Genomic DNA, 22,694 nt, shown 5'->3' on the forward strand with positions numbered 1-22,694 from the left:
ATATATATATATATATATATATATATATATATATATATATATATATATATTAAACCATATGGGAAGTTTCAACACGAAACTTCCATGTTTATAATTTGAACACTATATTTTTACTTTTTTCTTAATTTTGTCATTAAAGTTTCAATAAACTTTTCCTTTTTATAATTTTGCCCCTTTATTTTTACTTCTTCATATTTTTGCCACTAAACATTCACTTTTACTTCTTTAAAACCCTTTTTCTTTATTCTTCTATAATTTTACCACTTTATTTTTACCTTTTTATAATTTTGCCACTAAAGTTTCAACAAACTTTTCTTCTTTATAGTTTTGGTACTTTATTTTTACTAATTTTGCCACTAAAGTTTCAACAAACTTTTCATCTTTATAATTTTGGCACTTTATTTTTATTTTTTTATATTTTTGCCACTAAATTTTCACCCGTACAACGCACGGACTTTTCCTGGTTGAAATTAAACATGAGAACAATGTTTTTGATTGGCCTATAATCTACGGCTATTGATGCCAAAATGGGATAGGTTGGATAACAAGTTGGGTCATGTTGACATGACATATGGATGATTCTTGTCACTTTGAATTTAATGGTTTATTAATAAAACTTTTTGAACGGTTATTAACTAATATATTAAATATGATTATAAGTGCTCGTTACTGAATAATGTCAATGTTTTGCATGAAACATTTTAGAAGGTTGTAGACAGTAGACACTCGAGTTTATATTGGACGACTTCTAAATGCCCATTTCCGATTTAGCTAAAAAACTAATTTTGCCCGTTTTATCAACTATCAATATATAAAATGTATTGTGTATACATGTACTTCGTTTGCAATATGTATTTGGTGTTGCTGACTTGCTGTTAATTATGACAGAAATTGGTCAAAGATTTGTCGAGTAATCAACACTCATGATGTAGCTTCTTAACATTTGCATCTTTTTTTTTTCACACATATTCAGTGGCGGAACCAACATAGAGCCAGGGGTAGCCCGTGCTACCCCTCAGATTTGTCGAAGAACTGCAAAACTTTTTGGATTATGCTCAGGATAATACAAGGTGCTACTCTAGATGATATAAGGTGCTACCTTTTGGAGAAATTGGCATCTATCGATGTCAATTTCAAACCAGTGATTTAAGGATGTGCCGATTGAGAACTTCAAGTTCCATGAAAACTGCAACGGAACCTAATAATCTCAAATCAATCCATCAAATGGCAACAAAAAACTGAATCAAATATCAATTGAAAGGTATGTAGTTGTTTTTAACCCTTCATCTTGTTTGCCATTCGATTTCCAATACCGGAAACAAATTTGATTTTTGACAAAATCTGTGCATATCAAGTGTTTGATGGAATGCCTAAATGAACTTCATTTCTTAGATTTTGCTTGCTATTTGGCAGCATGTGGGCTAAGATTCTGTTTGAACATAACCCCTTATGTCATGCATTTGAGGAAAGTCTAATGAATCTAAGTAAGTGGTCATTTTACCCTTTTGATTCTTTCACCTCAACTTGGTATCTTCTAGTCACATTGGAACCCCATGCTTTCTTTTGCACAGGTTTTCTCCACATTGCCGTCTGACTATATGGTAGTCAAGATTAGTGGTTTTTTGATGGCTGGTGCAGCCTTAGATGCAATTGCATTAACAATTTAAGAGGTAAATCAAAGGTTCTTTTCTTCTAATGTTATCCTAAATCCAATTTGATATTAGTATTTTTTTAACACATTTTAGTATGATTGTGGATTTCATGCTCATATTTACGCCTAGACTTGTATTTGAGGCATCCTTTTCATGAAAATGCATCCTATTGCCTTGATGTCTTACTATAGGCAAGAGCCAAAAATAGGTTCAGGTAGACTTAGTCTTTGAAATCACATTATTAAATTCATTGAGTTTGTGAAACTTTATAGTTTAGAACTTTTAAATGCAAATTTATATCCTCATTTACAAAAAGAGTATGCTGTTGCGATCTAAATTAATAGCTTTTTTTAAAAAGAAAAAGCGGGTAGCTCTTCATGACAACAATAGAACATAAAATCTACAAGGTATCCCTTTTCTTTTTAGTTCATCTCTCTATATTGGCCTCTTCATAACCAATGAAATTTTTGTGGTTAGTTTGGTATTACACTTTCATATTTTATCGGGAAAAAAATTTGTGCTACCCCTAATGAAAATTGCTGGTTCCCTGCACATATTAGCGTAGTATCCTCCCTCTCCATATTTGTAACAGCAGGCAACTACTTCTAAAGATTTTCCTTTTGAGTAATCATTCTTATCTTTCTCTTCGATTCTTCATTTTGCTGTGTTTGCTTTCTTGTCTCACATTGTTTTCATTCGCTTTCAATTGCATATCGGTGTTATCTCCTTTACACAGTGACTTATTTTTCTTTGGATAAAACAAGGAAATATGTTCGTACTCTCGACTGTGAACTCTTTAGAAAAGGTCAAAGGCTTTCATTAAAAGGAATACCGTATATATACAAAGGAAACCTATAAATAAGGAACCAAATTATTCTTATCTAAGATACAACATAATATTATTATTCAAAGAATATATATGGCTAATACACCCCCTCAATATGAGTTGGAGAATGACACATGCATAGACCGGATCGAAAACGAGTGAAAAGTTGTCGCGGTAGGCCTTTGGTAAAGATGTCGGCATCCTGGTAGTTTGTCGGTATGTGGAATACACGAAAAACACCAATGCAAACCTTTTCTCATACAACATGATTGTCAAGCTCCACATGTTTGGTGCATTGATGTTGAACTAGATTTTATGATAAGTATATTGCAGAAATATTATCACAATAGATCAATGTGGCTTTTCGGGTAGGCACGAATAATTCCAATAGTTGGTTGTGTAGCCAACTAGTGTCTTCAACAACGTTAACAACGATCCGATACTCAGCCTCAATGCTAGAATGGGAAATTGTGGGTTATCGCTTTGATGACCATAAAACAATGTTGTCTCCTAAAAAACACAATATTAAATGTTGATTGGTGAGAGTCCACCCCAACCCAATCGACATTAGAATAGGAAACATGGTTTTCGAATTTGAGGGAGAGATGGTGAGGCCATAATGAAGAGTTCCCTTAAGATAACACAATATTCGTTTCAAGAAATGAAGATGAGGTTCCCACAGTGCATGCATGAAAAGACAGATTTGTTGCACTGCGTATGTAAGATCTGATCGGGTGATGGTAAGATACTGTAGCGCCTCGGCCAAGTTGTTGTGAAGAGACACCTCCGGTAAAAGGTTTCCCCTCGTGGCATTGGGTTTAGAACTGGTGTCCACGGGAGTAGCTGAAGGTTTGCAATCGGACATGTAAGCGTGGGAAAGTATGTCGGAGGCATAAGGGGCTTGAGAAAGAAATAATCCATTATTATGGTTGGTGACATTAATGCTGAAAAAATGGTGAAGCGTGCTAAGACCGAACATAGAAAATTCTATGGATAAAGATTGAATTATTTTATGCAAAATCGTGGTGTTCGGTGCTGTCATGTAACACCGTAAATTTTCAAACCAATTTTTTCATTGTTAAAACACATAAAACTCATATATTATATTTCATAAAGAGTAAATTACTGAAATCGTCCCTGTGGTTTGGTCAAAATTGCACGTTTGGTCCCTAACTTTTTTTTTGCACTCGGATCGTCCCTGTGGTTTGATTTTGTTGCATTTTTCGTCCCTGTGGTTTGATTTTGTTGCATTTTTCGTCCCTTACATACATAAAGTTAGGGACCAAACATGCAACTTTTACCAAACCATAGGGACGAAAAGCACAACAAAATCAAACCACAGGGACGACCCGAGTGCAAAAAAAAAGTTAGGGACCAAACGTGCAATTTTGACCAAACCACAGGGACGATTTCAGTAATTTACTCTTTCATAAAAAAAACCACAAGTATCTCAATGTCAACATAAATCCACAAACGAAAGTAAAATCCCAGAATCCTCAACATAATCTCGAACAGGTGTGTACAATCATGCCGGCCCCTTCCCGCGGTCCTGAGAAGTACTTGAAACACATCACACATAACACGGTAAGCACGAAGCTTAGTGAGTTCCTCAAATTACCACATACACAAATAATGAGCCTCTCATGGCTATAACTCGGCATGGACCCTCCAGTCTCATGCGTATCGGTGTGGACCCTCCGGTCATGTGTCTCAGTGAGGACCCTCCGGTCTCACAGCTCGGTTTGGACCCTCCGGTCCTGACTCAGTGGAAACCCTCCGGTCCCACAACTCGGGTTGGACCCTCCGGTCCTATCTCAATAAAACACAGCATATAACATATATATCACACAGACAAAATGCATAATATCACATAACTCAATAAGCACATAAGACCCTCCATTCACACATAGATACCACTCATGGTAAGTATAGTGAGAAGACTCACCTCGTAAGAATCGGATAACCTCGAACTCGAATCACCGGTCTAGCCTCCGCCTAACACATACAATAATTATCCCTAATTAATAGCGGCTCTCAAAAAGCTAGACTAACCCTTCTACAAGCTCCCAGAAGGGTAAAAGACCATTTCACCCCTCCTTGGCCTTAATAGTCCATAAATTGACCAAACCCTAAAAGTCAACCAAAAGTCAACGGCAGAGCGTACGCTGCATGTACCAGCTCTCTACGTTGGGCGTACTCTGCTGCCATGCAGGCATCGGGGATGCTCGACCCCTACGCGGCGCGTACTGGGATTACGCTCAGCGTACGTCCCAGTTTCACTCTTCCTACTCATTTGGTCTTAATCAGTTAAGACCTTGGCTCATATCACAGATCTGGACTCCCTAATAGCTCTTACTCCATAAAGTCAGTGACTTTAAGCCTTTGCATGGCTGATAAGGTCACAAACACACAAAACTCTCACTCTCTTATCTCAAAATGCTCATATCTCATGCATGGCTTGATTCCAACGTCCAAGTCTTGATTTTTATGACACTACACCACTAAATACACTAAAATGGGTTGATTATAGTATCTGGAGCTCAATTATCTCATAAACTCCCCAACTTTTGGGACAAAACCCTAAAATACACTACTATGATGCACAAATCAAAAGAGTGAGAAAGCTTGGAGCTTTATACCTCTAGATGAAGCTCCCAAATCAGATATGCTCAGATCTAAGGCCTGGACTCTCACTCCTTCTTCTCCCAAAGCTCCTTCTTCACTCCAAGAACACACAAAGTCACTTAAAGGCTCTCAAATGGACACACACAAGCTCAAGAACGAGGATTAGGGTTTTAGAGGGTTGTTTGTCTGAAGATGGTGGCCAGGAATGAGGCCATCATATCCTTTATATAGGGACACACCCCAAATTAGGGTTTTCACTCTGGGCCTAGTACGCCCAGCGTACCCTCTGGTATGCCCAACATACTAGGTATCTTCTGCTTCAAAAACACGCATATGAGTACGCTGAGCGTACACTCGCGTACGCCCCGCGTACTCATTTACCACCTTTTTCTCAATAAGGGCTAAACTTGACAACTTACCAAAAGAACAAGGGCTTATAAGATATACCTGGTCTTGGGATGTTACAATTCTCCCCCACTAGAATCTGACTTCGCCCTCGAAGCCAGGCTCTGAAAATAGCTCTGGATACTGCTCGCGCATCTTAGACTCCGGCTCCCAAGTGCACTCGGACCCCTTCCGATGTTGCCACTGGACCTGAACCAGGGGCACCTCCTTGTTCCTCAGAACCTTCACTTTCCGATCCAAAATCGCAACCGGTCTCTCAATATAATTCAGGCTCACATCCACCTGAATGTCCTTTAGTGGTACCACCGCCGTCTCGTCGGCCACACACTTCCTCAACTGAGACACGTGGAAGGTGTTATGAATCTGGCTCAACTCTGCTGGTAGCTCTAACCGGTAAGCTACCTTACCCACTCTGGCGGTCACTCTGAAAGGACCGATGTATCGGGGCCCCAGCTTGCCCCATTTCCTGAATCGGATCACCCCTTTCCACGGGGATACCTTCAGGAGGACAAAATCTCCAACCTGGAACTCTAGCTCGGATCGTCACCGGTCCGCATAACTCTTCTGGCGACTCTAGGCTGTCAACAACCTTTGTCTGACCTACTGAATCTGCTCGGTCGTCTTCAGCACTATCTCAGTGCCACCCATCACTCACTGCCCTACCTCTCCCCAACAGATGGGAGTCCGACACCTCCTCCCGTATAGAAGCTAAAAGGGAGGCATTCCAATGCTGGAATGGTGGTTGTTGTTGTATGAAAACTCAGCCAAAGGCAAATAGGTGTCCCAACTCCCTCCGAAGTCCATAACACATGCACGCAACATGTCCTCAAGCGTTTGAATTGTCCGCTCACTCTGTCCGTCTGTCTGTGGGTGGTAAGTTGTACTGAAGTGTAGCCGGGTACCCAACTCCTCGAGGAACTTCTTCCAGAACCTGGAAGTAAAATGCACGTCCCGGTCTGACACTATCGATGTCGGCACCCCATGCTGTGCCACCACCTCTCGAACGTAGATCTCGGTCAATTTCTCTACAGAAGAGCTCTCACTGATAGTAAGGAAGTGAGCACTCTTCTTCAACCGGTCTACAATCACCCATATCGCGTCGACCCCACGCGTAGTCCTCGGTAGCTTGGTGATAAAATCCATCGAAATCTGTTCCCACTTCCACTGGGGAATCTCTAGAGGCTGTAACGGGCCATGTGGACGCTGGTGCTCGGCCTTAACCCGGCGATAGGTCAAACACCTCTCAACTACCCATTCCACGCCCCTCTTCATACAGAGCCACCGGTAATCTCTCTTCAGGTCCAAATACATCTTAGTGGCCCTCGGATGGATCGAGAATCTCGATCTATGTGCCTCCTCCATCAGTACACGACGAGCTCCACCTGTATAGGGCACCCAAATCCGCCCATGGAAAGTCATAAGCCCACGATTGTCCGTCATAAACTCGGAAAACTGCCCAATCACACGCTCTCTCTTTCGGTTCTCCGGTGTCACCGCCTCCACCTGAGCCTCTCGGATGGTGTCTAAGACTGGAGTCATCACTGTCATCCTCATACACACATCTCAGATTGGAGCGCTCTCGGCTCTACGACTCAAGGCATCGGCTACCACATTAGCCTTGCCTGGGTAATATAAGATCTCGCAGTCGTAGTCCTTCACTACATCCAACCATCTCCTCTGTCTCATATTCAGGTTGGGCTGATCCATCAGGTACTTCAGGCTCTTATGGTCCGTATATATGGTACACCGGACACCATAAAGATAGTGGCGCCAAACCTTGAGGGCGAACACCACCGCCCCCAACTCCAGATCGTGGGTGGGATACCTCGTATCATGAGGCTTCAACTGCCTCGATGCATATGCTATCACGTGCCCTTTCTGCATCAACACCGCTCCCATCCATGATATAGAGGCATTACAGTAAACTACGAAATCCTCCACTCCCTCGGGAAGGGCTAACACCGGGGCTTCGCACAATCTCTGGCGAAGAGTCTTAAATGAGGCCTGCTGCTCGGGCCCCCAAGCAAATGTAACACCCTTCCGGGTCAACCTGGTGAGAGGAACAATGATCTTGGAGAAGTCTCTGATAAACCTCCGATAGTAACCGACCAGACCCAGAAAACTCCTAATCTCGGACGGAGATCTCGGCACCTCCCAACTCATAACTGCCTCAATCTTGGCCGGGTCGACCAATATCCCATTCTGATTAACGAGATGTCCCAGGAACTGGACCTCTCGTAACCAGAAATCACACTTGGAGAATTTGGCATATAGCCTCTCCGACCTCAAAACTCCAAGAACCTCTCTAAGATGCTCCTCGTGGTGCTCCCTGGATCTCGAGTACACAAGAATATCGTCGATGAACACGATCACCGATCGATCCAACATGGGCCTGCACACCCGGTTCATGAGGTCCATGAACGTCGTCGGTGCGTTGGTAAGCCCGAAAGGCATCACCACAAACTCGTAGTGCCCATAACGAGTCCTAAAGGCTGTATTCGAAATATCCTCCTCGCAAACTCTCATCTGATGATATCCAGACCTCAAATCAATCTTAGAGAACCAAGATGCCCCCTGCAACTGATCGAATAAATCGTCGATCCTCGGAAGTGGATAACGGTTTTTGACCGTCAGTTTGTTCAACTCCCGATAATCAATGCACATCCGGTATGAACCATCCTTTTTCTTGACAAAAAGGATCGGAGCTCCCCACGGTGAGCTACTCGGTCTGATGAACCCTTTCCCCAGTAGCTCCTGGAGTTGCGAGGATAACTCCTGTATCTGTGGCGGCGCAAGGCGATAAGGTGCCTTGGCAATAGGCACCGCGCCCGGAATCAAATCAATCCGGAACTCCACTTGCCTCTCGGGAGGCACACCCGCCAACTCCTCGGGAAAAACATCTGGAAACTCGCACACTATCGGAACCTCGAAAATAGAACTCGGTCTCTCTGTAGCAACCCGCGTATCCATCACATATGCCAGAAAACTCATACAACCCTGTTGTAGACTCTGTCTCGCTCTGGCAGCAGAGCAAAAAGCTGATCCAGATCTAGTACCGTCGCCATACACCGTAACCACTCCCCCACTAGGGTCTCGTATATTTACCATCTGACGCTCACAGTCGATCACAGCTCCAAACCGACTCAACCAGTCCATGCCCACTATGACACAGACATCACCCATCGCGATCGGTACCAGGTCTATCGGGAACTCAACACCGAAAATATCTAGTAAACATCCTAGGAATACATCAGTAGCGAAAACCGCATGCTCTTCGGCTATAGAAACTCTCAAAGGTCGACTGAACGCCTCTCGCTCGACACTAATGTGACGACTAAAAGCTAAGGACACGAAAGATCGACTCGCACCCGAGTCAAACAACACCAGAGCATGTACAAAACTCACAAGAAAAGTACATATACACAACACAATATAAGTATAAACAATATCAAATAACATAAATAAGGAGATACGTACCAGCAACAACATCAGGCGCGGCGCGGACCTCCTTCGCTATCAGCTGAAATGCTCTCCCACGAGCCTTCGGAGGCTCGGCCTTCCCTGGCCTGTTATCAATAACACGCAAAGCAGCAAGAGTGGTAGTCTGGGCGGATCCCTGGGTAAGCTGAGGACACTCGGCCTTCCGATGGCCGGTCTGGTTGCAGTGAAAGCAAACAGAAAATCCCTTGGGGCAGTCCCTCGCCATGTGCCCCTCCTTGCCGCATTTGTAGCAAATCCCTACCCTGCAAGATTCCTCGTGGGTCTTGTCGCACTTGCTACAAGCGCGGCCCCTTTGACCTCCAGTCCTCAAATCAGCGGGCTTAGCCCGCTTAGCCGCCGGCTGCGACTGTGTCGGTCTCCTATCTCTCCCCTGCTGCTCCCCCTCCTCTTTGGTCTGAATCTACAACTCAATCTCCCTCCTTCTGGCATTGGTCTGCAACTCAGCCAATGTCTGATAAGATGAGTTCGCCACGAATTCCCGAATATCCCTCCTCAAAATGCTTAAGTACCGGCTCACACGTGCCTGCTCAGTGGACACGTGCTCAGGGCAGAACATCGCCCTCTCATGAAACATCCTAGTAATCTCAATCACTGACTCTGTCTTCTGCTTGAGAGACAGAAACTCCTATGTCAAACGCTCCCTCTCCACCTGGGGAACATACTCATCTCGAAACAACTTGGTGAACCTTTCCCAAGTCACTGCAGCATGATCTGCAGGGGTAAAATCAGTCGTCACAAACTTCCACCAGTCCTTCGCTCCCAAGCGAAGCTGGTTCAGGGCGAACCGGACTCTCAGATGCTCTGGGCATGAACAAGTATAAAAGCACCCCTCAATATCAGCGGTCCATCTCATGGCAGCAATCAGATCCTGTTTCCCATCGAACTCTGGTGGCTTCGTGTTGTTGAACTCCCGAAACAACAACGAGTCACCTCCATGTGGCCTAGCAGCAGCAACAGCTGCAGTGGCTGCCGCAACAACGACCTTAGTAACAGCAACGTATCGCTCGTCAAACGTCTCAATCAGGGTGGTATTAATAGACCCAAACATCTCACCAATCTCCGCTCGAATAGCTGCGGCCACCTCCTCGTGAATCATCCTGCGAATCTCATCATCACTAGTCCCACTGCCTCCCGGGTTGTGGCGTGTACCCACCATGATGTCTCTGAAACACAACACAAAAATCATCAGAGACTCGTTCGAGCATACTCACACTCGATCACTCATCCCTACTTGTTCCTTAGCATCCTAAGGATTCTTACTTGGGTGGCATACAGATCCGGTGCTTTCAGTAGTACGGGCCTAATACTACCTTCCACACCAACCTCTAGTCATCCCAAGTCCTCCTCCTAGAATTTTAATTCACAAGTATTCTATCTCTCACAAGTATCAGAGTACTCTCTCGGTAGGCTACTCATATGCTCATCTAGGCATCTCTTTCTTGATTATCTCTCGACTCAGAACTCAGCACATACTCAGAGCAAATAACAGATAACACTGATCAAAAGCATCACCTAGGCTAAGGCATCACAAATCAGGCAACTCTAGCCCTAGAATATGAAATACCTAGCCTACTCTCTAGCATGCATCTCTATATCACATAAGTATCTCATAAATATCTCGGAAAGTAAACAGTTAAGGGTATTTTGGGAAACCACCGTTCGGGCTATGGCTGATTGTACACACTGCTCCTTCTCGTTTTCTCTTGAAATCTCTTACTCGGTTTAGAAAAATCATTTCTTTTGAAATTTTTCCTCAAATACTCAGTTTGAGTCCAGACATAACCGAAGGTGCATCTGAAACCCTCAAACCAAGGCTTTGATACCAACTTGTAACACCGTAAATTTTCAAACCAAATTTTTCATTGTTAAAACACATAAAACTCATATATTATATTTCATAAAAAAAAACACAAGTATCTCAATGTCAACATAAATCCACAAACGAAAGTCAAATCCCAGAATCCTCAACATAATCTCGAACAGGTGTGTACAATCATGTCGGTGCCTTCCCGCGGTCGTGAGAAGTACCTAAAACACATCACACATAACACGGTAAGCACGAAGCTTAGTGAGTTCCCCAAATTACCACATACACAAATAATGAGCCTCTCATGGCTATAACTCGGCATGGACCCTCCAGTCTCATGCGTCTCGGTGTGGACCCTCCGGTCATGTGTCTCAGTGAGGACCCTACGGTCTCATAGCTCGGTTTGGACCCTCCAGTCCTGACTCAGTGGAAACCCTCCGGTCCCACAACTCGTGTTGGACCCTCCGGTCCTATCTCAATAAAACACAACATATAGCATATATATCACACAAACAAAATGCATAATATCACATAACTCAATAAGCACATAAGACCCTCCGGTCACACATAGATACCACTCATGGTAAGTATAGTGAGAAGACTCACCTCGTAAGAATCGGATAACCTCGAACTCGAATCACCGGTCTAGCCTCCGCCTAACACATACAATAATTATCCCTAATTAATAGTGGCTCTCAAAAAGCTAGACTAACCCTTCTACAAGCTCCCAGAAGGGTAAAAGACCATTTCACCCCTCCTTGGCCTTAATAGTCCATAAATTGACCAAACCCTAAAAGTCAACCAAAAGTCAACGGCAGAGCGTACGCTGCGCGTACCAGCTCTCTACGTTGGGCGTACTCTACTGCCATGCAGGCATCGGGGATGCTCGACCCTTACGCGACGCGTACTGGGATTACGCGGCGCGTACTGGGATTACGCTCAGCGTACGTCCCAGTTTCACTCTTCCTACTCATTTGGTCTTAATAAGTTAAGACCTTGGCTCATATCACAGATCTAGACTCCCTAATAGCTCTTACTCCATAAAGTCAGTGACTTTAAGCCTTTGCATGGCTGATAAGGTCACAAACACACAAAACTCTCACTCTCTTATCTCAAAATGCTCATATCTCATGCATGGCTTGATTCCAACGTCCAACTCTTGATTTTTATGACACTACACCACTAAATACACTAAAATGGGTTGATTATAGTATCTGGAGCTCAATTATCTCATAAACTCTCCAACTTTTGGGACAAAACCCTAAAATACACTACTATGATGCACAAATCAAAAGAGTGAGAAAGCTTGGAGCTTTATACCTCTAGATGAAGCTCCCAAATTAGATATGCTCAGATCCAAGGTATGGACTCTCACTCATTCTTCTCCCAAAGCCCCTTCTTCACTCCAAGAACACACAAAGTCACTAAAAGGCTCTCAAATGGACACACACAAGCTCAAGAACGAGGATTAGGGTTTTAGAGGGTTGTTTGTCTGAAGACGGTGGCCAGGAATGAGGCCATCATATCCTTTATATAGGGACACACCCCAAATTAGGGTTTTCACTCTGGGCCTAGTACGCCCATCGTACCCTATGGTACGCCCAGCGTGGCAGCATACTAGGTGGCTTCCGCGTCAAAACACATATATAGTACGCTGAGCGTACACTCGCGTACGCCCCTCGTACTCATTTACCACCTTTTTCTCAATAAGGGCTAAACTTGACAACTTTCCAAAAGAACAAGGGCTTATAAGATATACCTGGTCTTGGGATGTTACATGTCAGAATAATGTCGTCTATATAAATAACAATAAGCCATCTTAGAACTATTAGTGTAAACGAACAATGAGGTATCACTAATAGTGTTGTGAAAACCACACTTGGTAATGTATGTAGCAAATCGATTGTACCAAGCACGAGGTGCCTACTTTAAACCATATAAAGACTTTTTAAGGAGGCATACATGATTAGGATAGTGTTAATCGGTGAAGTCGGGTGGTTAAAACATGTAGACCGTCTCATGGAGGTCACCATGAAGGAAAATATTATTCACATCAAGTTGGTGAATAAGATAATTGTAGGATATGACCAAACTTAAAATTGTACATATAGTGGTTCGTTTTACGACCGGGCTAAAAGTCTCATCATAATCTATTCTAACCTGTTGACTTTTGCCATTAACAACCAACCAAGTTTTGTAACGTTGTAAAGTACTATTGGCATTGAACTTATGGCGAAATAACCACATGCACCAGATGATATGATATTAGTATCTGGGGTCGAGGTACTAAGGCCCAAGTTTTATTATCCGTTAAAGCTCGAAATTTATCGGACATCGTTGCGTTCCAATTTGGATTGGACATGGCCTTGAGGTGGGAAGGGGACATAGGTTTGGATGATGTAACATATATGTTAAAAGGAAGCTTTGGTTTAATTGTTCCCATTTTGGAGCGAGTGGTCATGGAGTGGTATGGGGTGGGAGCGGAAGGAGGTGGTGGGTTTAAGTCATGATTAGTTGAATTTAACAGTAAGAAGGGTTGTATTGGGGGGGGGGGGGGGGGAGGGACGGGTAGAGGTTTGGCTGTGTCAACCTGAAAAACACGTTATCAACCATCGTTACAACTTAACGACAAAAACAAAAATGTAATAGGACAACCATGTAACCATTCGACATATATATATATATATATATATATATATATATATATATATATATATATATATATATATTCGATTTTGTCCTTAATTACATCAATATTTAGGCTCAAAATATAGTGTGCGAAAAATCTTGTCGCCGTGAGAGCTGGTTTACATTTTTAGGATATACGTGTTACCATGATTCGAAAAATATAAACTTTGTAAATATATGACTTAGTATGAAAGAGTTATGATTTTTATAGTAAATAAAAATCTACTGTGTGTAAGAAAGTACGTCAATAACTACGTAGAGAATGATTGACCTTTAGTAAAAGTCACCAAAAGGATAAACGTAGTACTACTCAAAGTAGGAATTTTGAGACAAAGAACGCCTAAAACGGAATCCGCATGAGAGTTATGATTTTTATAAAATCATAATGGTTATAAAATATAGTCGAAAAATGAAAGTTAAAACTAGTCGAAACGACCAAAAGGAAAGTTTTAGGGTACGTCGAGACCTACACGAATATATAAGAGTCATGGAAAATGAAGTTCGTATGCGAGAGTTACGCAATTTCAAAATTTAATTTTTACCGAGGCATGCACTCGCGCGCGATGCACCACATTCATCTGACACTTGATCCGTCGGGATACAGGATGACGTGGCACAAAGAGAGGACGACATGTGGCAGCTCCATGTGGCTCACGTGCAATTGCACAAAGCGCACTGCGTGGTGTGCACCCCAAAATTTGCTATAAAGAACATGCCTCAACAGTCTCATTTCCTCACACCTCAAACGCTCTCTCAAACTCTATTGATCTGCGTGCCACTACCCCCGAGCGTCTCTCGAAGTTTCAGACTCCCGATTTTCTACCATACAAACAACGATTTCAAATTTTTAGGTAAGTTTACAGCTCCATTTTCTAAACCTTTCCGGGATGAATACATGTTAAAATAAAATTATTTCATAGTTATTACTAATTGTATAATATTAGTTAAATAATTATGCTCTTAACATTAGGATGATATTATGCCCGATAGATACGCCACCCAATATTTAAGGATAATATTATGCCTAGCTGTTATACTGACTCACACTGATAGAAAATATCATAACTAGTTGTTACACTGGCCAATTGCCATGAAACATCCCAAAAATATGACCCAAAAATTTCATTTTCAAATCATTACTAAAACCATAAACCATTCAAGGCATAAGTAAAAACATAAATCATGTTTCATAAACCATCATAATATCTGTCTTAGATCAAAATCTCATAGTAAAACATCAGAGTAAACTCCCAGGCTGTGACTGTGGTGTGTGCCATGCGATCATCCCGAGCCCTTTCCCTTGCTAGTGGAGGTACCTGAAACCAAAACTGAAAATTGTAAGCACGAAGCTTAGTGAGTTCCCCAAACTACCACATACCATACACACATATCATGCAACTAAGAGATACGGGCCTCGCCCACACTCGGCTGACTTTGAGATACGGGCCCCGCCCACACTCTGCTGACTTTGAGATACGGGCCCCGCCCACACTCAGCTACTTCGAGATACGGGCCCCGCCCACACTCGACTACTATGAGATACGGGCCCCACCCACACTCATCTACTGCGAGATACGGGCCCCGCCCACACTCAGCTACTAATCCAACATACAAGTATCACACAGACAACAAGTATACTAATTCTAACAGTCAGACATATATCCATAATCAAACTATACTGTGAGATACGGGCCCCGCCCACACTCAGCTACTAAAATTTCATACTACGGGCCGACCTTGGTGCCTTAGACCCGTTCCTACTGAAAAGAAACTCACCTCGCGTAACTGGTTGTCGAAACACTGCGCGGAAAATATCTGACTGCTGCTCCGGCGACTCTCCGGCTATAATTTCCACAATGACACTTAGTAAAAAACTTGATAACTATCCTTAGGGTAAAATGACCATTTTACCCCTGGCTAAAATCCACATCCTGGTCAAAGTCAACTTTCCAGTTTACCAGACTCGCCGAGTTGGCCCGTCAACTCGCCGAGTCCCAATCCTTTCATCTATTCTCAACCCGACTCTGCTCGTCGAGTTTAGCAAGACTCGACGAGTTCTCCTTCGATCATAATGTCGGGACAATCTTCATCTGGCTTGCCGAGTTCCTCCCGAACTCGTCGAGTTTATCTTCATCAAATGAACGTGTCTAGTCTGTGACTCGCTGAGTTGTATGAACAACTCGTCGAGTACGCCTTCATGAGTTAGGAGATGGCCTTGGACTCGCCGAGTACGTTCCTGCACTCGCCGAGTCCCATTGTTTCCAGTTCCATGGCTATGTCTATTTCGTTGAGTCCCTTCCCTGGACTCATCTAAATCCCTTCTAAACTCAACTGGGTTCCTCCTGAATCATAACAGTCGTGGGAACCAACCCACGACTCGTCGATTCTATGCATGTCCAAGTCTATAACTCGATTTCTGATGGGCAAAACTCATCCTGAAGGTAGATCTAAACTCCTAAGATCGGTATGACACGTAAAGTCCTGAACTTTACGTTCATGCATGGGACTTTTATGCTCAAACAACCAAAAATGAGGTTTATTTCATACATGGGGTTCCCATGGCCATAAAGATGGCACCTTTATGCCAAGAGGACCATCCAAGGTTCCAGATCTGAGGGTAAATTGACTTGGGACGTCCAAGTCTCAATGATCAAGATACACCAAATAACTCAAGATACACCAAATAACTCTCAATATAACCAAGAAAGCTCAAGTTCATTTATGGAGGATTAGGGTTTCAGGATTAATGCTCTGGAGGTGATGGGGGCTGGACAAGAGACCCATAATGTTGTTTAAATAGGGTGTAAACCCTAAATATTAGGGTTTCCCCAGACTGGCCTACTCGTCGAGTCAAGGCGCGGACTCGCCGAGTAGATCACTTAAAACCCGCGTCCAACTCCTGGCATCTACTCGACGAGTTAGGGCTACTACTCGTCGAGTAGCTCTTTATAAAATGACATTTATTGAATTAAATACGTACCAGGAATGGGGCGTTACATGCCAGGAAACACGGATACTCTAGTCATTATTATAGCCAACCTTTTTATAAGCTTGATACGTAGCGGTTACTCTGCCCGGTTATGCAAAACACACTAACTTGATTATATATATATATATATATATATATATATAAGATGAATAATATATATAATAAGTATCTCATATAAATACGAGGAATAACAACACGACCGACCAGTGGAGGCTTCACACAACAAGTGGTTAGATGAGACAATTCATCAACACGTTGAATAACTTTCAGCTAGCCCCGACCTAGAATCGTTAAATCTTAAGTGAGCGGGATATATATATATATATATATATATATATATATATATATATATATATATATATATATATATATATATATATATATATATATATATATATGTGACATCCCCATTTTCACGGCCAGAAAAGACCGATTTTGTTTATGCTTCTTTGAAAATCAGAGTAACATTTTACATAAAAGTGTTGTGGAATTTGTTCCCAAAATAAAAATATGATAAAGATTTATCAAAGCATTTCCGTAGAAATGTATTTCATTAAAAAGACTCGGGATGTCATGTTCGATACAGATCAAAAGCATAAACAGTACAATATAAGCCTTACTACATTATTTCATACCTACAGGCCTATATCCGTAATCCCTCATCCAAAACATCACATCTATGCTCGAACGCCACTACCTGTAATACATGAAACTTAGTGGGTCAGGCTTGGGAGCCTGGTGAGCACATAGGATTTTCAACCCACAATAAATAAGTTATTTAATTTCATCAACCAACAATAACCCAATTACCCGTTCCCGTTATCCTCACTTTACGTCCCTAAACACCTATCATAAGGGACCTAGCCTAAGGATCATCATCGGGATGGACACTACTGCTAAGGGGATTCCTCAACAATAAATGTCCTTAAGGCAACCATGAGGGGATGGAGTACACCGGTGAACACATCGTTCACAAACACCTACAGGTTGCGAGTGTAACATCCAAAATTCTGGTATGTCCTGAAACCCTAAGAAATGATAAGTTTGCATAATTGGTTCCTTAAGTACGCTGGGCGTACTTAAGTGTACGCTTAGCGTACCGCATAAAAATGGTCGCGGGGAATTCAGGGTACGCCGGGCGTACCTTGAGTTACGCGGGGCGTACGCGCCAGGGACGTAAACCCTAATTTTTCCGGACTTGAGGCCTATTTAACCAACTTTAAGTCCCTTGGACTAAACCCTAGAGAGCCTCCACAGCCCTAGAACGTCCATATACTCCTGGAAACCTTGTAAGATCATTCTTAGGCCTTAAAGAGTGCAGTTGTGGCCTTTTTGTGTGTATTTCAAGAAGAAGGGGTGGTCAAGCAAGCTTGGATCAAGAGGGTGCTTCAAGATCCTGCACCAAAAGCATCTTGCAAAGCTTCTGGAGGTAAAAAGCTTGCATCTTTCCTTTCTAATCTTTAGATCTAGCTAGGGTTTTGGTGGTTTGTCCCTTTTATGAACTTTGGACCTCTTTTGTTGAGTTAAGCCTTCCCTTTTGATGTGAAAGTCAGATCTGAGGTCCCCTGGTCATTTAGAAGTATAAAAATGGAAGCTTGATGAGAGTTGTGACCTCATGCTTGGGTAAAAGACCTTGAAAAGGTCTTAATGGGGTGGTTGGGAGTGCATGAGACATGCAAGGGCATAAAGTTGCCAACTTTATGCCTTGGGACATCTTTTCAATCTTAGATCTAGCTTTTGGACGTGAGAGATTCGAGCATTAAGCACTTAATGGGAAAAGTGCTTAATGCGATTGTACGCTGGGCGTAACTGTCTGTACGCAGCGCGTAGTCACTAGACCTTCAGTACGCTGCGCGTACCAGGGAGGTACGCTGGGCGTACGCAGCTCAGATGGGCCCTAATCTGTTTTGGGCCTTTGGGCCTCATTTGGCTGATGAGCTTGTTTGGACTCTGTAAGATTGAGGCCTTTTCATCTGTTTGGGCCAAGGACTTATTGGTTGGGCCTTATTGGGCCAAGGGGCCCATTAAGGATATTGGACTTGGATTTTGGGGTCCAATTTGCAAGAAAGGGGTAATTGTGCCTTGGGGGTAGAGTTTGAAGGTTGGGCCTTTCCTTGGGTAATTTAAGGTCTTATCATTGATTATATATTATTGTTATTATTCAGCTTGGTAGGTTGCAGATTATTGGGAGGGCAGTAATTGTATTCATTGGACGGAGGTGGGTCTTCTCACCATACCTATGGGTCTACGACACCAAGGCCGGCCCATTATGTGATCATGTTATGTGTGTGTTATTCATTTATGAATTGATATGTTGTGTGATATTATGTTGGTATGGAAGACCCCGGGGGGAGCCCGTGGCATTGGATATAAGACCATGTGGGGTAGCCCATGGCAGTCCTAGGTAAAGACCATGTGGGGTAGCCCATGACATTGGATGTAAGACCATGTGGGGTAGCCCATGGCAGTCCTAGGTAAAGACCATGTGGGGTAGCCCATGACACTCTTGTTGAATCGTATTGCATAGTTTCTGTGGCATGTTTATAGCTTATTTTTAGCTATCAGGATATATGTATGCGAATGTGTGTGGTATGCTCTGGGAAACTCACTAAGCATTTCGCTTACAGGTTGTTGATTTATTTCAGGTACTTCTGAGCCTAAGGGCAAGGGCAATGCGTGATGACGTGACGTGCACTCTATCTCTCTTTTGATGTGTTTGGGACCCTCTGATGTTTTATAAAGGAAAACAATGAAGTAATGAATGTTGATTTGAAAATAAATGTTTTGGGATTTTATGGTTTAGGGGATTGGCTTTGGTTTTAAAAGGAAAAAAAATATAATGAAAATTTTCTTTGTAAAATTGGGTCGTTACAGCGAGCCTGCTAGCGTTCCACTGGACTGTCTAGAAGAGTCTGTGGTCGTCATCCATACTCCGCTAGATGACAGAATCAACAACAACAACATCGATGCCTCTCATCATTTTATCACACATCGTCTATTACATCTACCCATGTTTTACCCCAACATTTTTGTAGATATAAAATACATATACAATTTAAATCATTTAAAACATGTATGAAAATCTTTCATCAACATAGACAGCAAGTATTCAGACAATATGCACACATAGCACGTAATTTATATTAAATACTTCATATTTATGTGTAAGATGAAAGTGACTATGCAGTCACCTGTTAGCTCGGTACTCGGACAACGCTTCGTTATCTCAAAACAATTTTTCCCTTGACCAAACCTAGTATCAATGCCACTAGGGTTTAGTCTAACGTTAACCACGACTAATTAGTAGTCTAGCTATTATTACTATTATATAAGCGTTAAACAATACTTATATAACCCATAATAATAGCCCAAGTACTTATTATAAGTTCCTAATAATGTTACTATAGTTAAATAAAAGCAATATTAAAAATAGCGTAGGCGTAGCTCACTTACAACAGGTTTTATAGAAAACCGGGCTTCGCTTGGAGCAGCGTTTCCGAACCGAAAAACCCTTTTTCTCGGGACTAAGGGAGCCTCGGGGCTTCCTTCAGGTGCTAGGGGGTTTACCTAGGCTTAGGGGGGGGGGGGGTTAGAGAGAGAAAGCTTTGAAAGGTGTGAAAAATTGGCTGACCCTCGCAGCCTTTTTATAGGCGCTCAGCTCCTCGGTGGTACGCTAGGCGTACATCACTACGCGGGGGTAGTTCGGATAGGGTCACGAGGTGGCAGGCTCCGGATGGTGCAACGTGGGCCAAGCTGCACCAAGGAAGGGTCCGCGTACGCGGCACGTTCCAAGCTCGGACGCTGGGCGTAATGCGAGGCCAGATGTCGTTCATCCGAAGCGAAGCCTTGGGCAACAAGCAACGGCTCAGATGCGGCCACGTCATCACCCTTCTCGCAGATTCACAATTTTGCTTCCCGACTTCTAAAATTCATAACTTTCGCATACGAGCTCTGTTTTCGACGTTCTTTATATCCACGCGTAGGCGGGAACGTACTCTACAACTTTCGTTTAGACTCCGTCGGGTAATTTAGACTTTATTTTAAATTTATATTTTTAACAGGCCGCGACAGGATTGGTCCGTTAAAAATTCATAAGTTCTTCATCTGACGTCCGTTTTCGTCTGTCTTTTTATCGTTACGCTACTATTAACGAGATCTTCAATTCTCGTTTAGGTTGTGTCGGCTAAAAATTGCTCGATCTAATATTCGAACTTCGGGCTGTACACTGCTAAGCCGAAACTTCGAAAAATCATAATTTCCTCATATGAAGTCAGAGTTGGGCGTTCTTTTTATGGACGCTCTCGGTTTAACGTTTTCTACGACTTTCATTTAGATCGCTAAATCTAAAAGTCGCTCTATCGTAAATTCACTATTTACGCTTACGGTGCCGTGCCGGTTCCGTCGCGAAACTTCGACGAGTCATAACTTCTTCGTTATAACTCAGATTTCGGCGTTCTTTATATCCTCGGAATCCTTGTTTCGACCACTACAACTTTATGTAGAGATATCGGGTTTATCTCACACTTTAATTTTGACGCTTATTTTTATTCTTTATTTATTACACATTTATAAATAAGTAATAAGCATATAAATGCACATAATTCACATAATACTCCAATATTTCATCTTTATTATCTTAAAAGAGTTACAATAGTTGACCTAGACTATTACATCATCTACTACTGCTTAGCCCTGAAACACGGGCGTTACAATTCTTTCCCCCTTAGGATGATTCCGTCCCAGAATCATGCGTCAGCAAACAGATGTGGATAGCGACTCATCATGTCATCCTCTGTTTCCCAAGTGAGATTCGACCCATTCAGATGTTTCCAACGGACTAGCACTAAGTCGACCATCTTGCGTCGTAACTTCTTAGTCTTACGGTCAACAATTGCCTCGGGCTCTTCAATCATCCTCTTGTTCTCATCCATTCTTAACTCTGAGATCGGAATTATGTCGGGAACTTCTCCCGCGAACTTCCTCAAACCCAACGAACTTAACCTTTTGTCTAAAAAAGCCCAACTAACTTACTATTTAGTTCACCTCTCATTTAGGGTGAACCGGCTAATGAAAGTCAACGAATGACATGACTTATGACATGTAATTAAATATCGGAAAATGACTTGTAAGACCAACGAAGTTTCGAAACCGTTCAAAAACCCCAATCATGTTTTGTTTGTAAAAAAAAACCCAACGACATGACATTATATTCAATTCTCATTATAGGCAACCAGATTCATTAGGTATACAATTAGTTGGCAAATGACATGACATTATATTTAATGACATGGAATAAACAAATTAGAATTTCCCTTTATATATCGATTTAGTGCTTGGAGAAGAGAAAAACGAACATCATTTGTGTTCGATCTCTTGTAATAGCTACTTCTTCTTCTTCTTCCTCTCAATCATTGATGTCCAACTCAAGATCTACAAAGAAGATATTTGATGATTCAAACCCTTGTGGATGTAGACGCCCTTCTCGGATTTGGACATCTAGAATGGAGGATCATCCAGAGAAAAAGTTCAAGGCTTATTCGAACAGATGGGTAAGTGTAATTGAAAGCTTTATCATGTCCATTTTAATAAGTTTTTTTTTGAAAGAACCATATGTTTGGATAGAATATGGACATGATAAAGCTTTCAATTACACTTACCCATCTGATCGAACAAGCCCTGAACTTTTTTCTCTTTTCTCTGGATAATCCTCCGTTCTAGATGTCCAAATCCAAGAAGGGCGTCCACATCCACAAGGGTTTGCATCATCAAATATATTCTTTGTAGATCTTGAGTTGGACATCAACGATTGAGAGGAAGAATAAGAAGTAGCCATTACAAGATATCAAAGACAGACGTAGTTCGTTTTTCTCTTCTCCAAGTCCTAAATCGATATATAATGGACAATTCTAATCTGTTTATTCCATGTCATTAAATATAATGTCATGTCATTTGCCAACTAATTTTATACCTAATGAATCTGGTTGCCTATAATGAGAATTAATTAATAGTGTAACTTTGTTGGTTTTTTTTAACAGATAAAACATGATTGGGGTTTTTTGAACGGTTTCGAAACTTCGTTGGTCTTACAAGTCATTTTCTCGATATTTAATTACACGTCATAAGCCATGTCATTCGTTGACTGTCATTAGCTGGTTGACCCTAAATGAGAAGTGAACAAAAGTGTAAGTTAGTTGGGATTTT

At 42.2% G+C, this 22,694-nt stretch overlaps 1 long non-coding RNA gene across 2 annotated transcripts; it reads left to right on the plus strand.

The window, feature by feature from the left end:
* The first annotated feature begins 648 nt into the window (after window positions 1-648).
* LOC145120801 (uncharacterized) lies at window positions 649-19,586 on the plus strand. 2 transcript variants are annotated; one of them, XR_013714364.1, is made up of 4 exons: window positions 649-1,261; window positions 1,393-1,484; window positions 1,572-1,670; window positions 19,139-19,586. It is a non-coding gene; the product is annotated as an uncharacterized LOC145120801 (long non-coding RNA). The 2 variants fall into 2 exon arrangements; XR_013714363.1 differs by having other exon boundaries at window positions 1,414-1,484.
* Window positions 19,587-22,694: the final 3,108 nt, after the last annotated feature.

This window comes from Lactuca virosa, chromosome 6 (genome assembly GCF_052849685.1).
Source record: "Lactuca virosa cultivar CGN04683 chromosome 6, Lactuca_virosa_CGN04683_v6, whole genome shotgun sequence".
Classification (NCBI taxonomy): domain Eukaryota; kingdom Viridiplantae; phylum Streptophyta; class Magnoliopsida; order Asterales; family Asteraceae; genus Lactuca; species Lactuca virosa.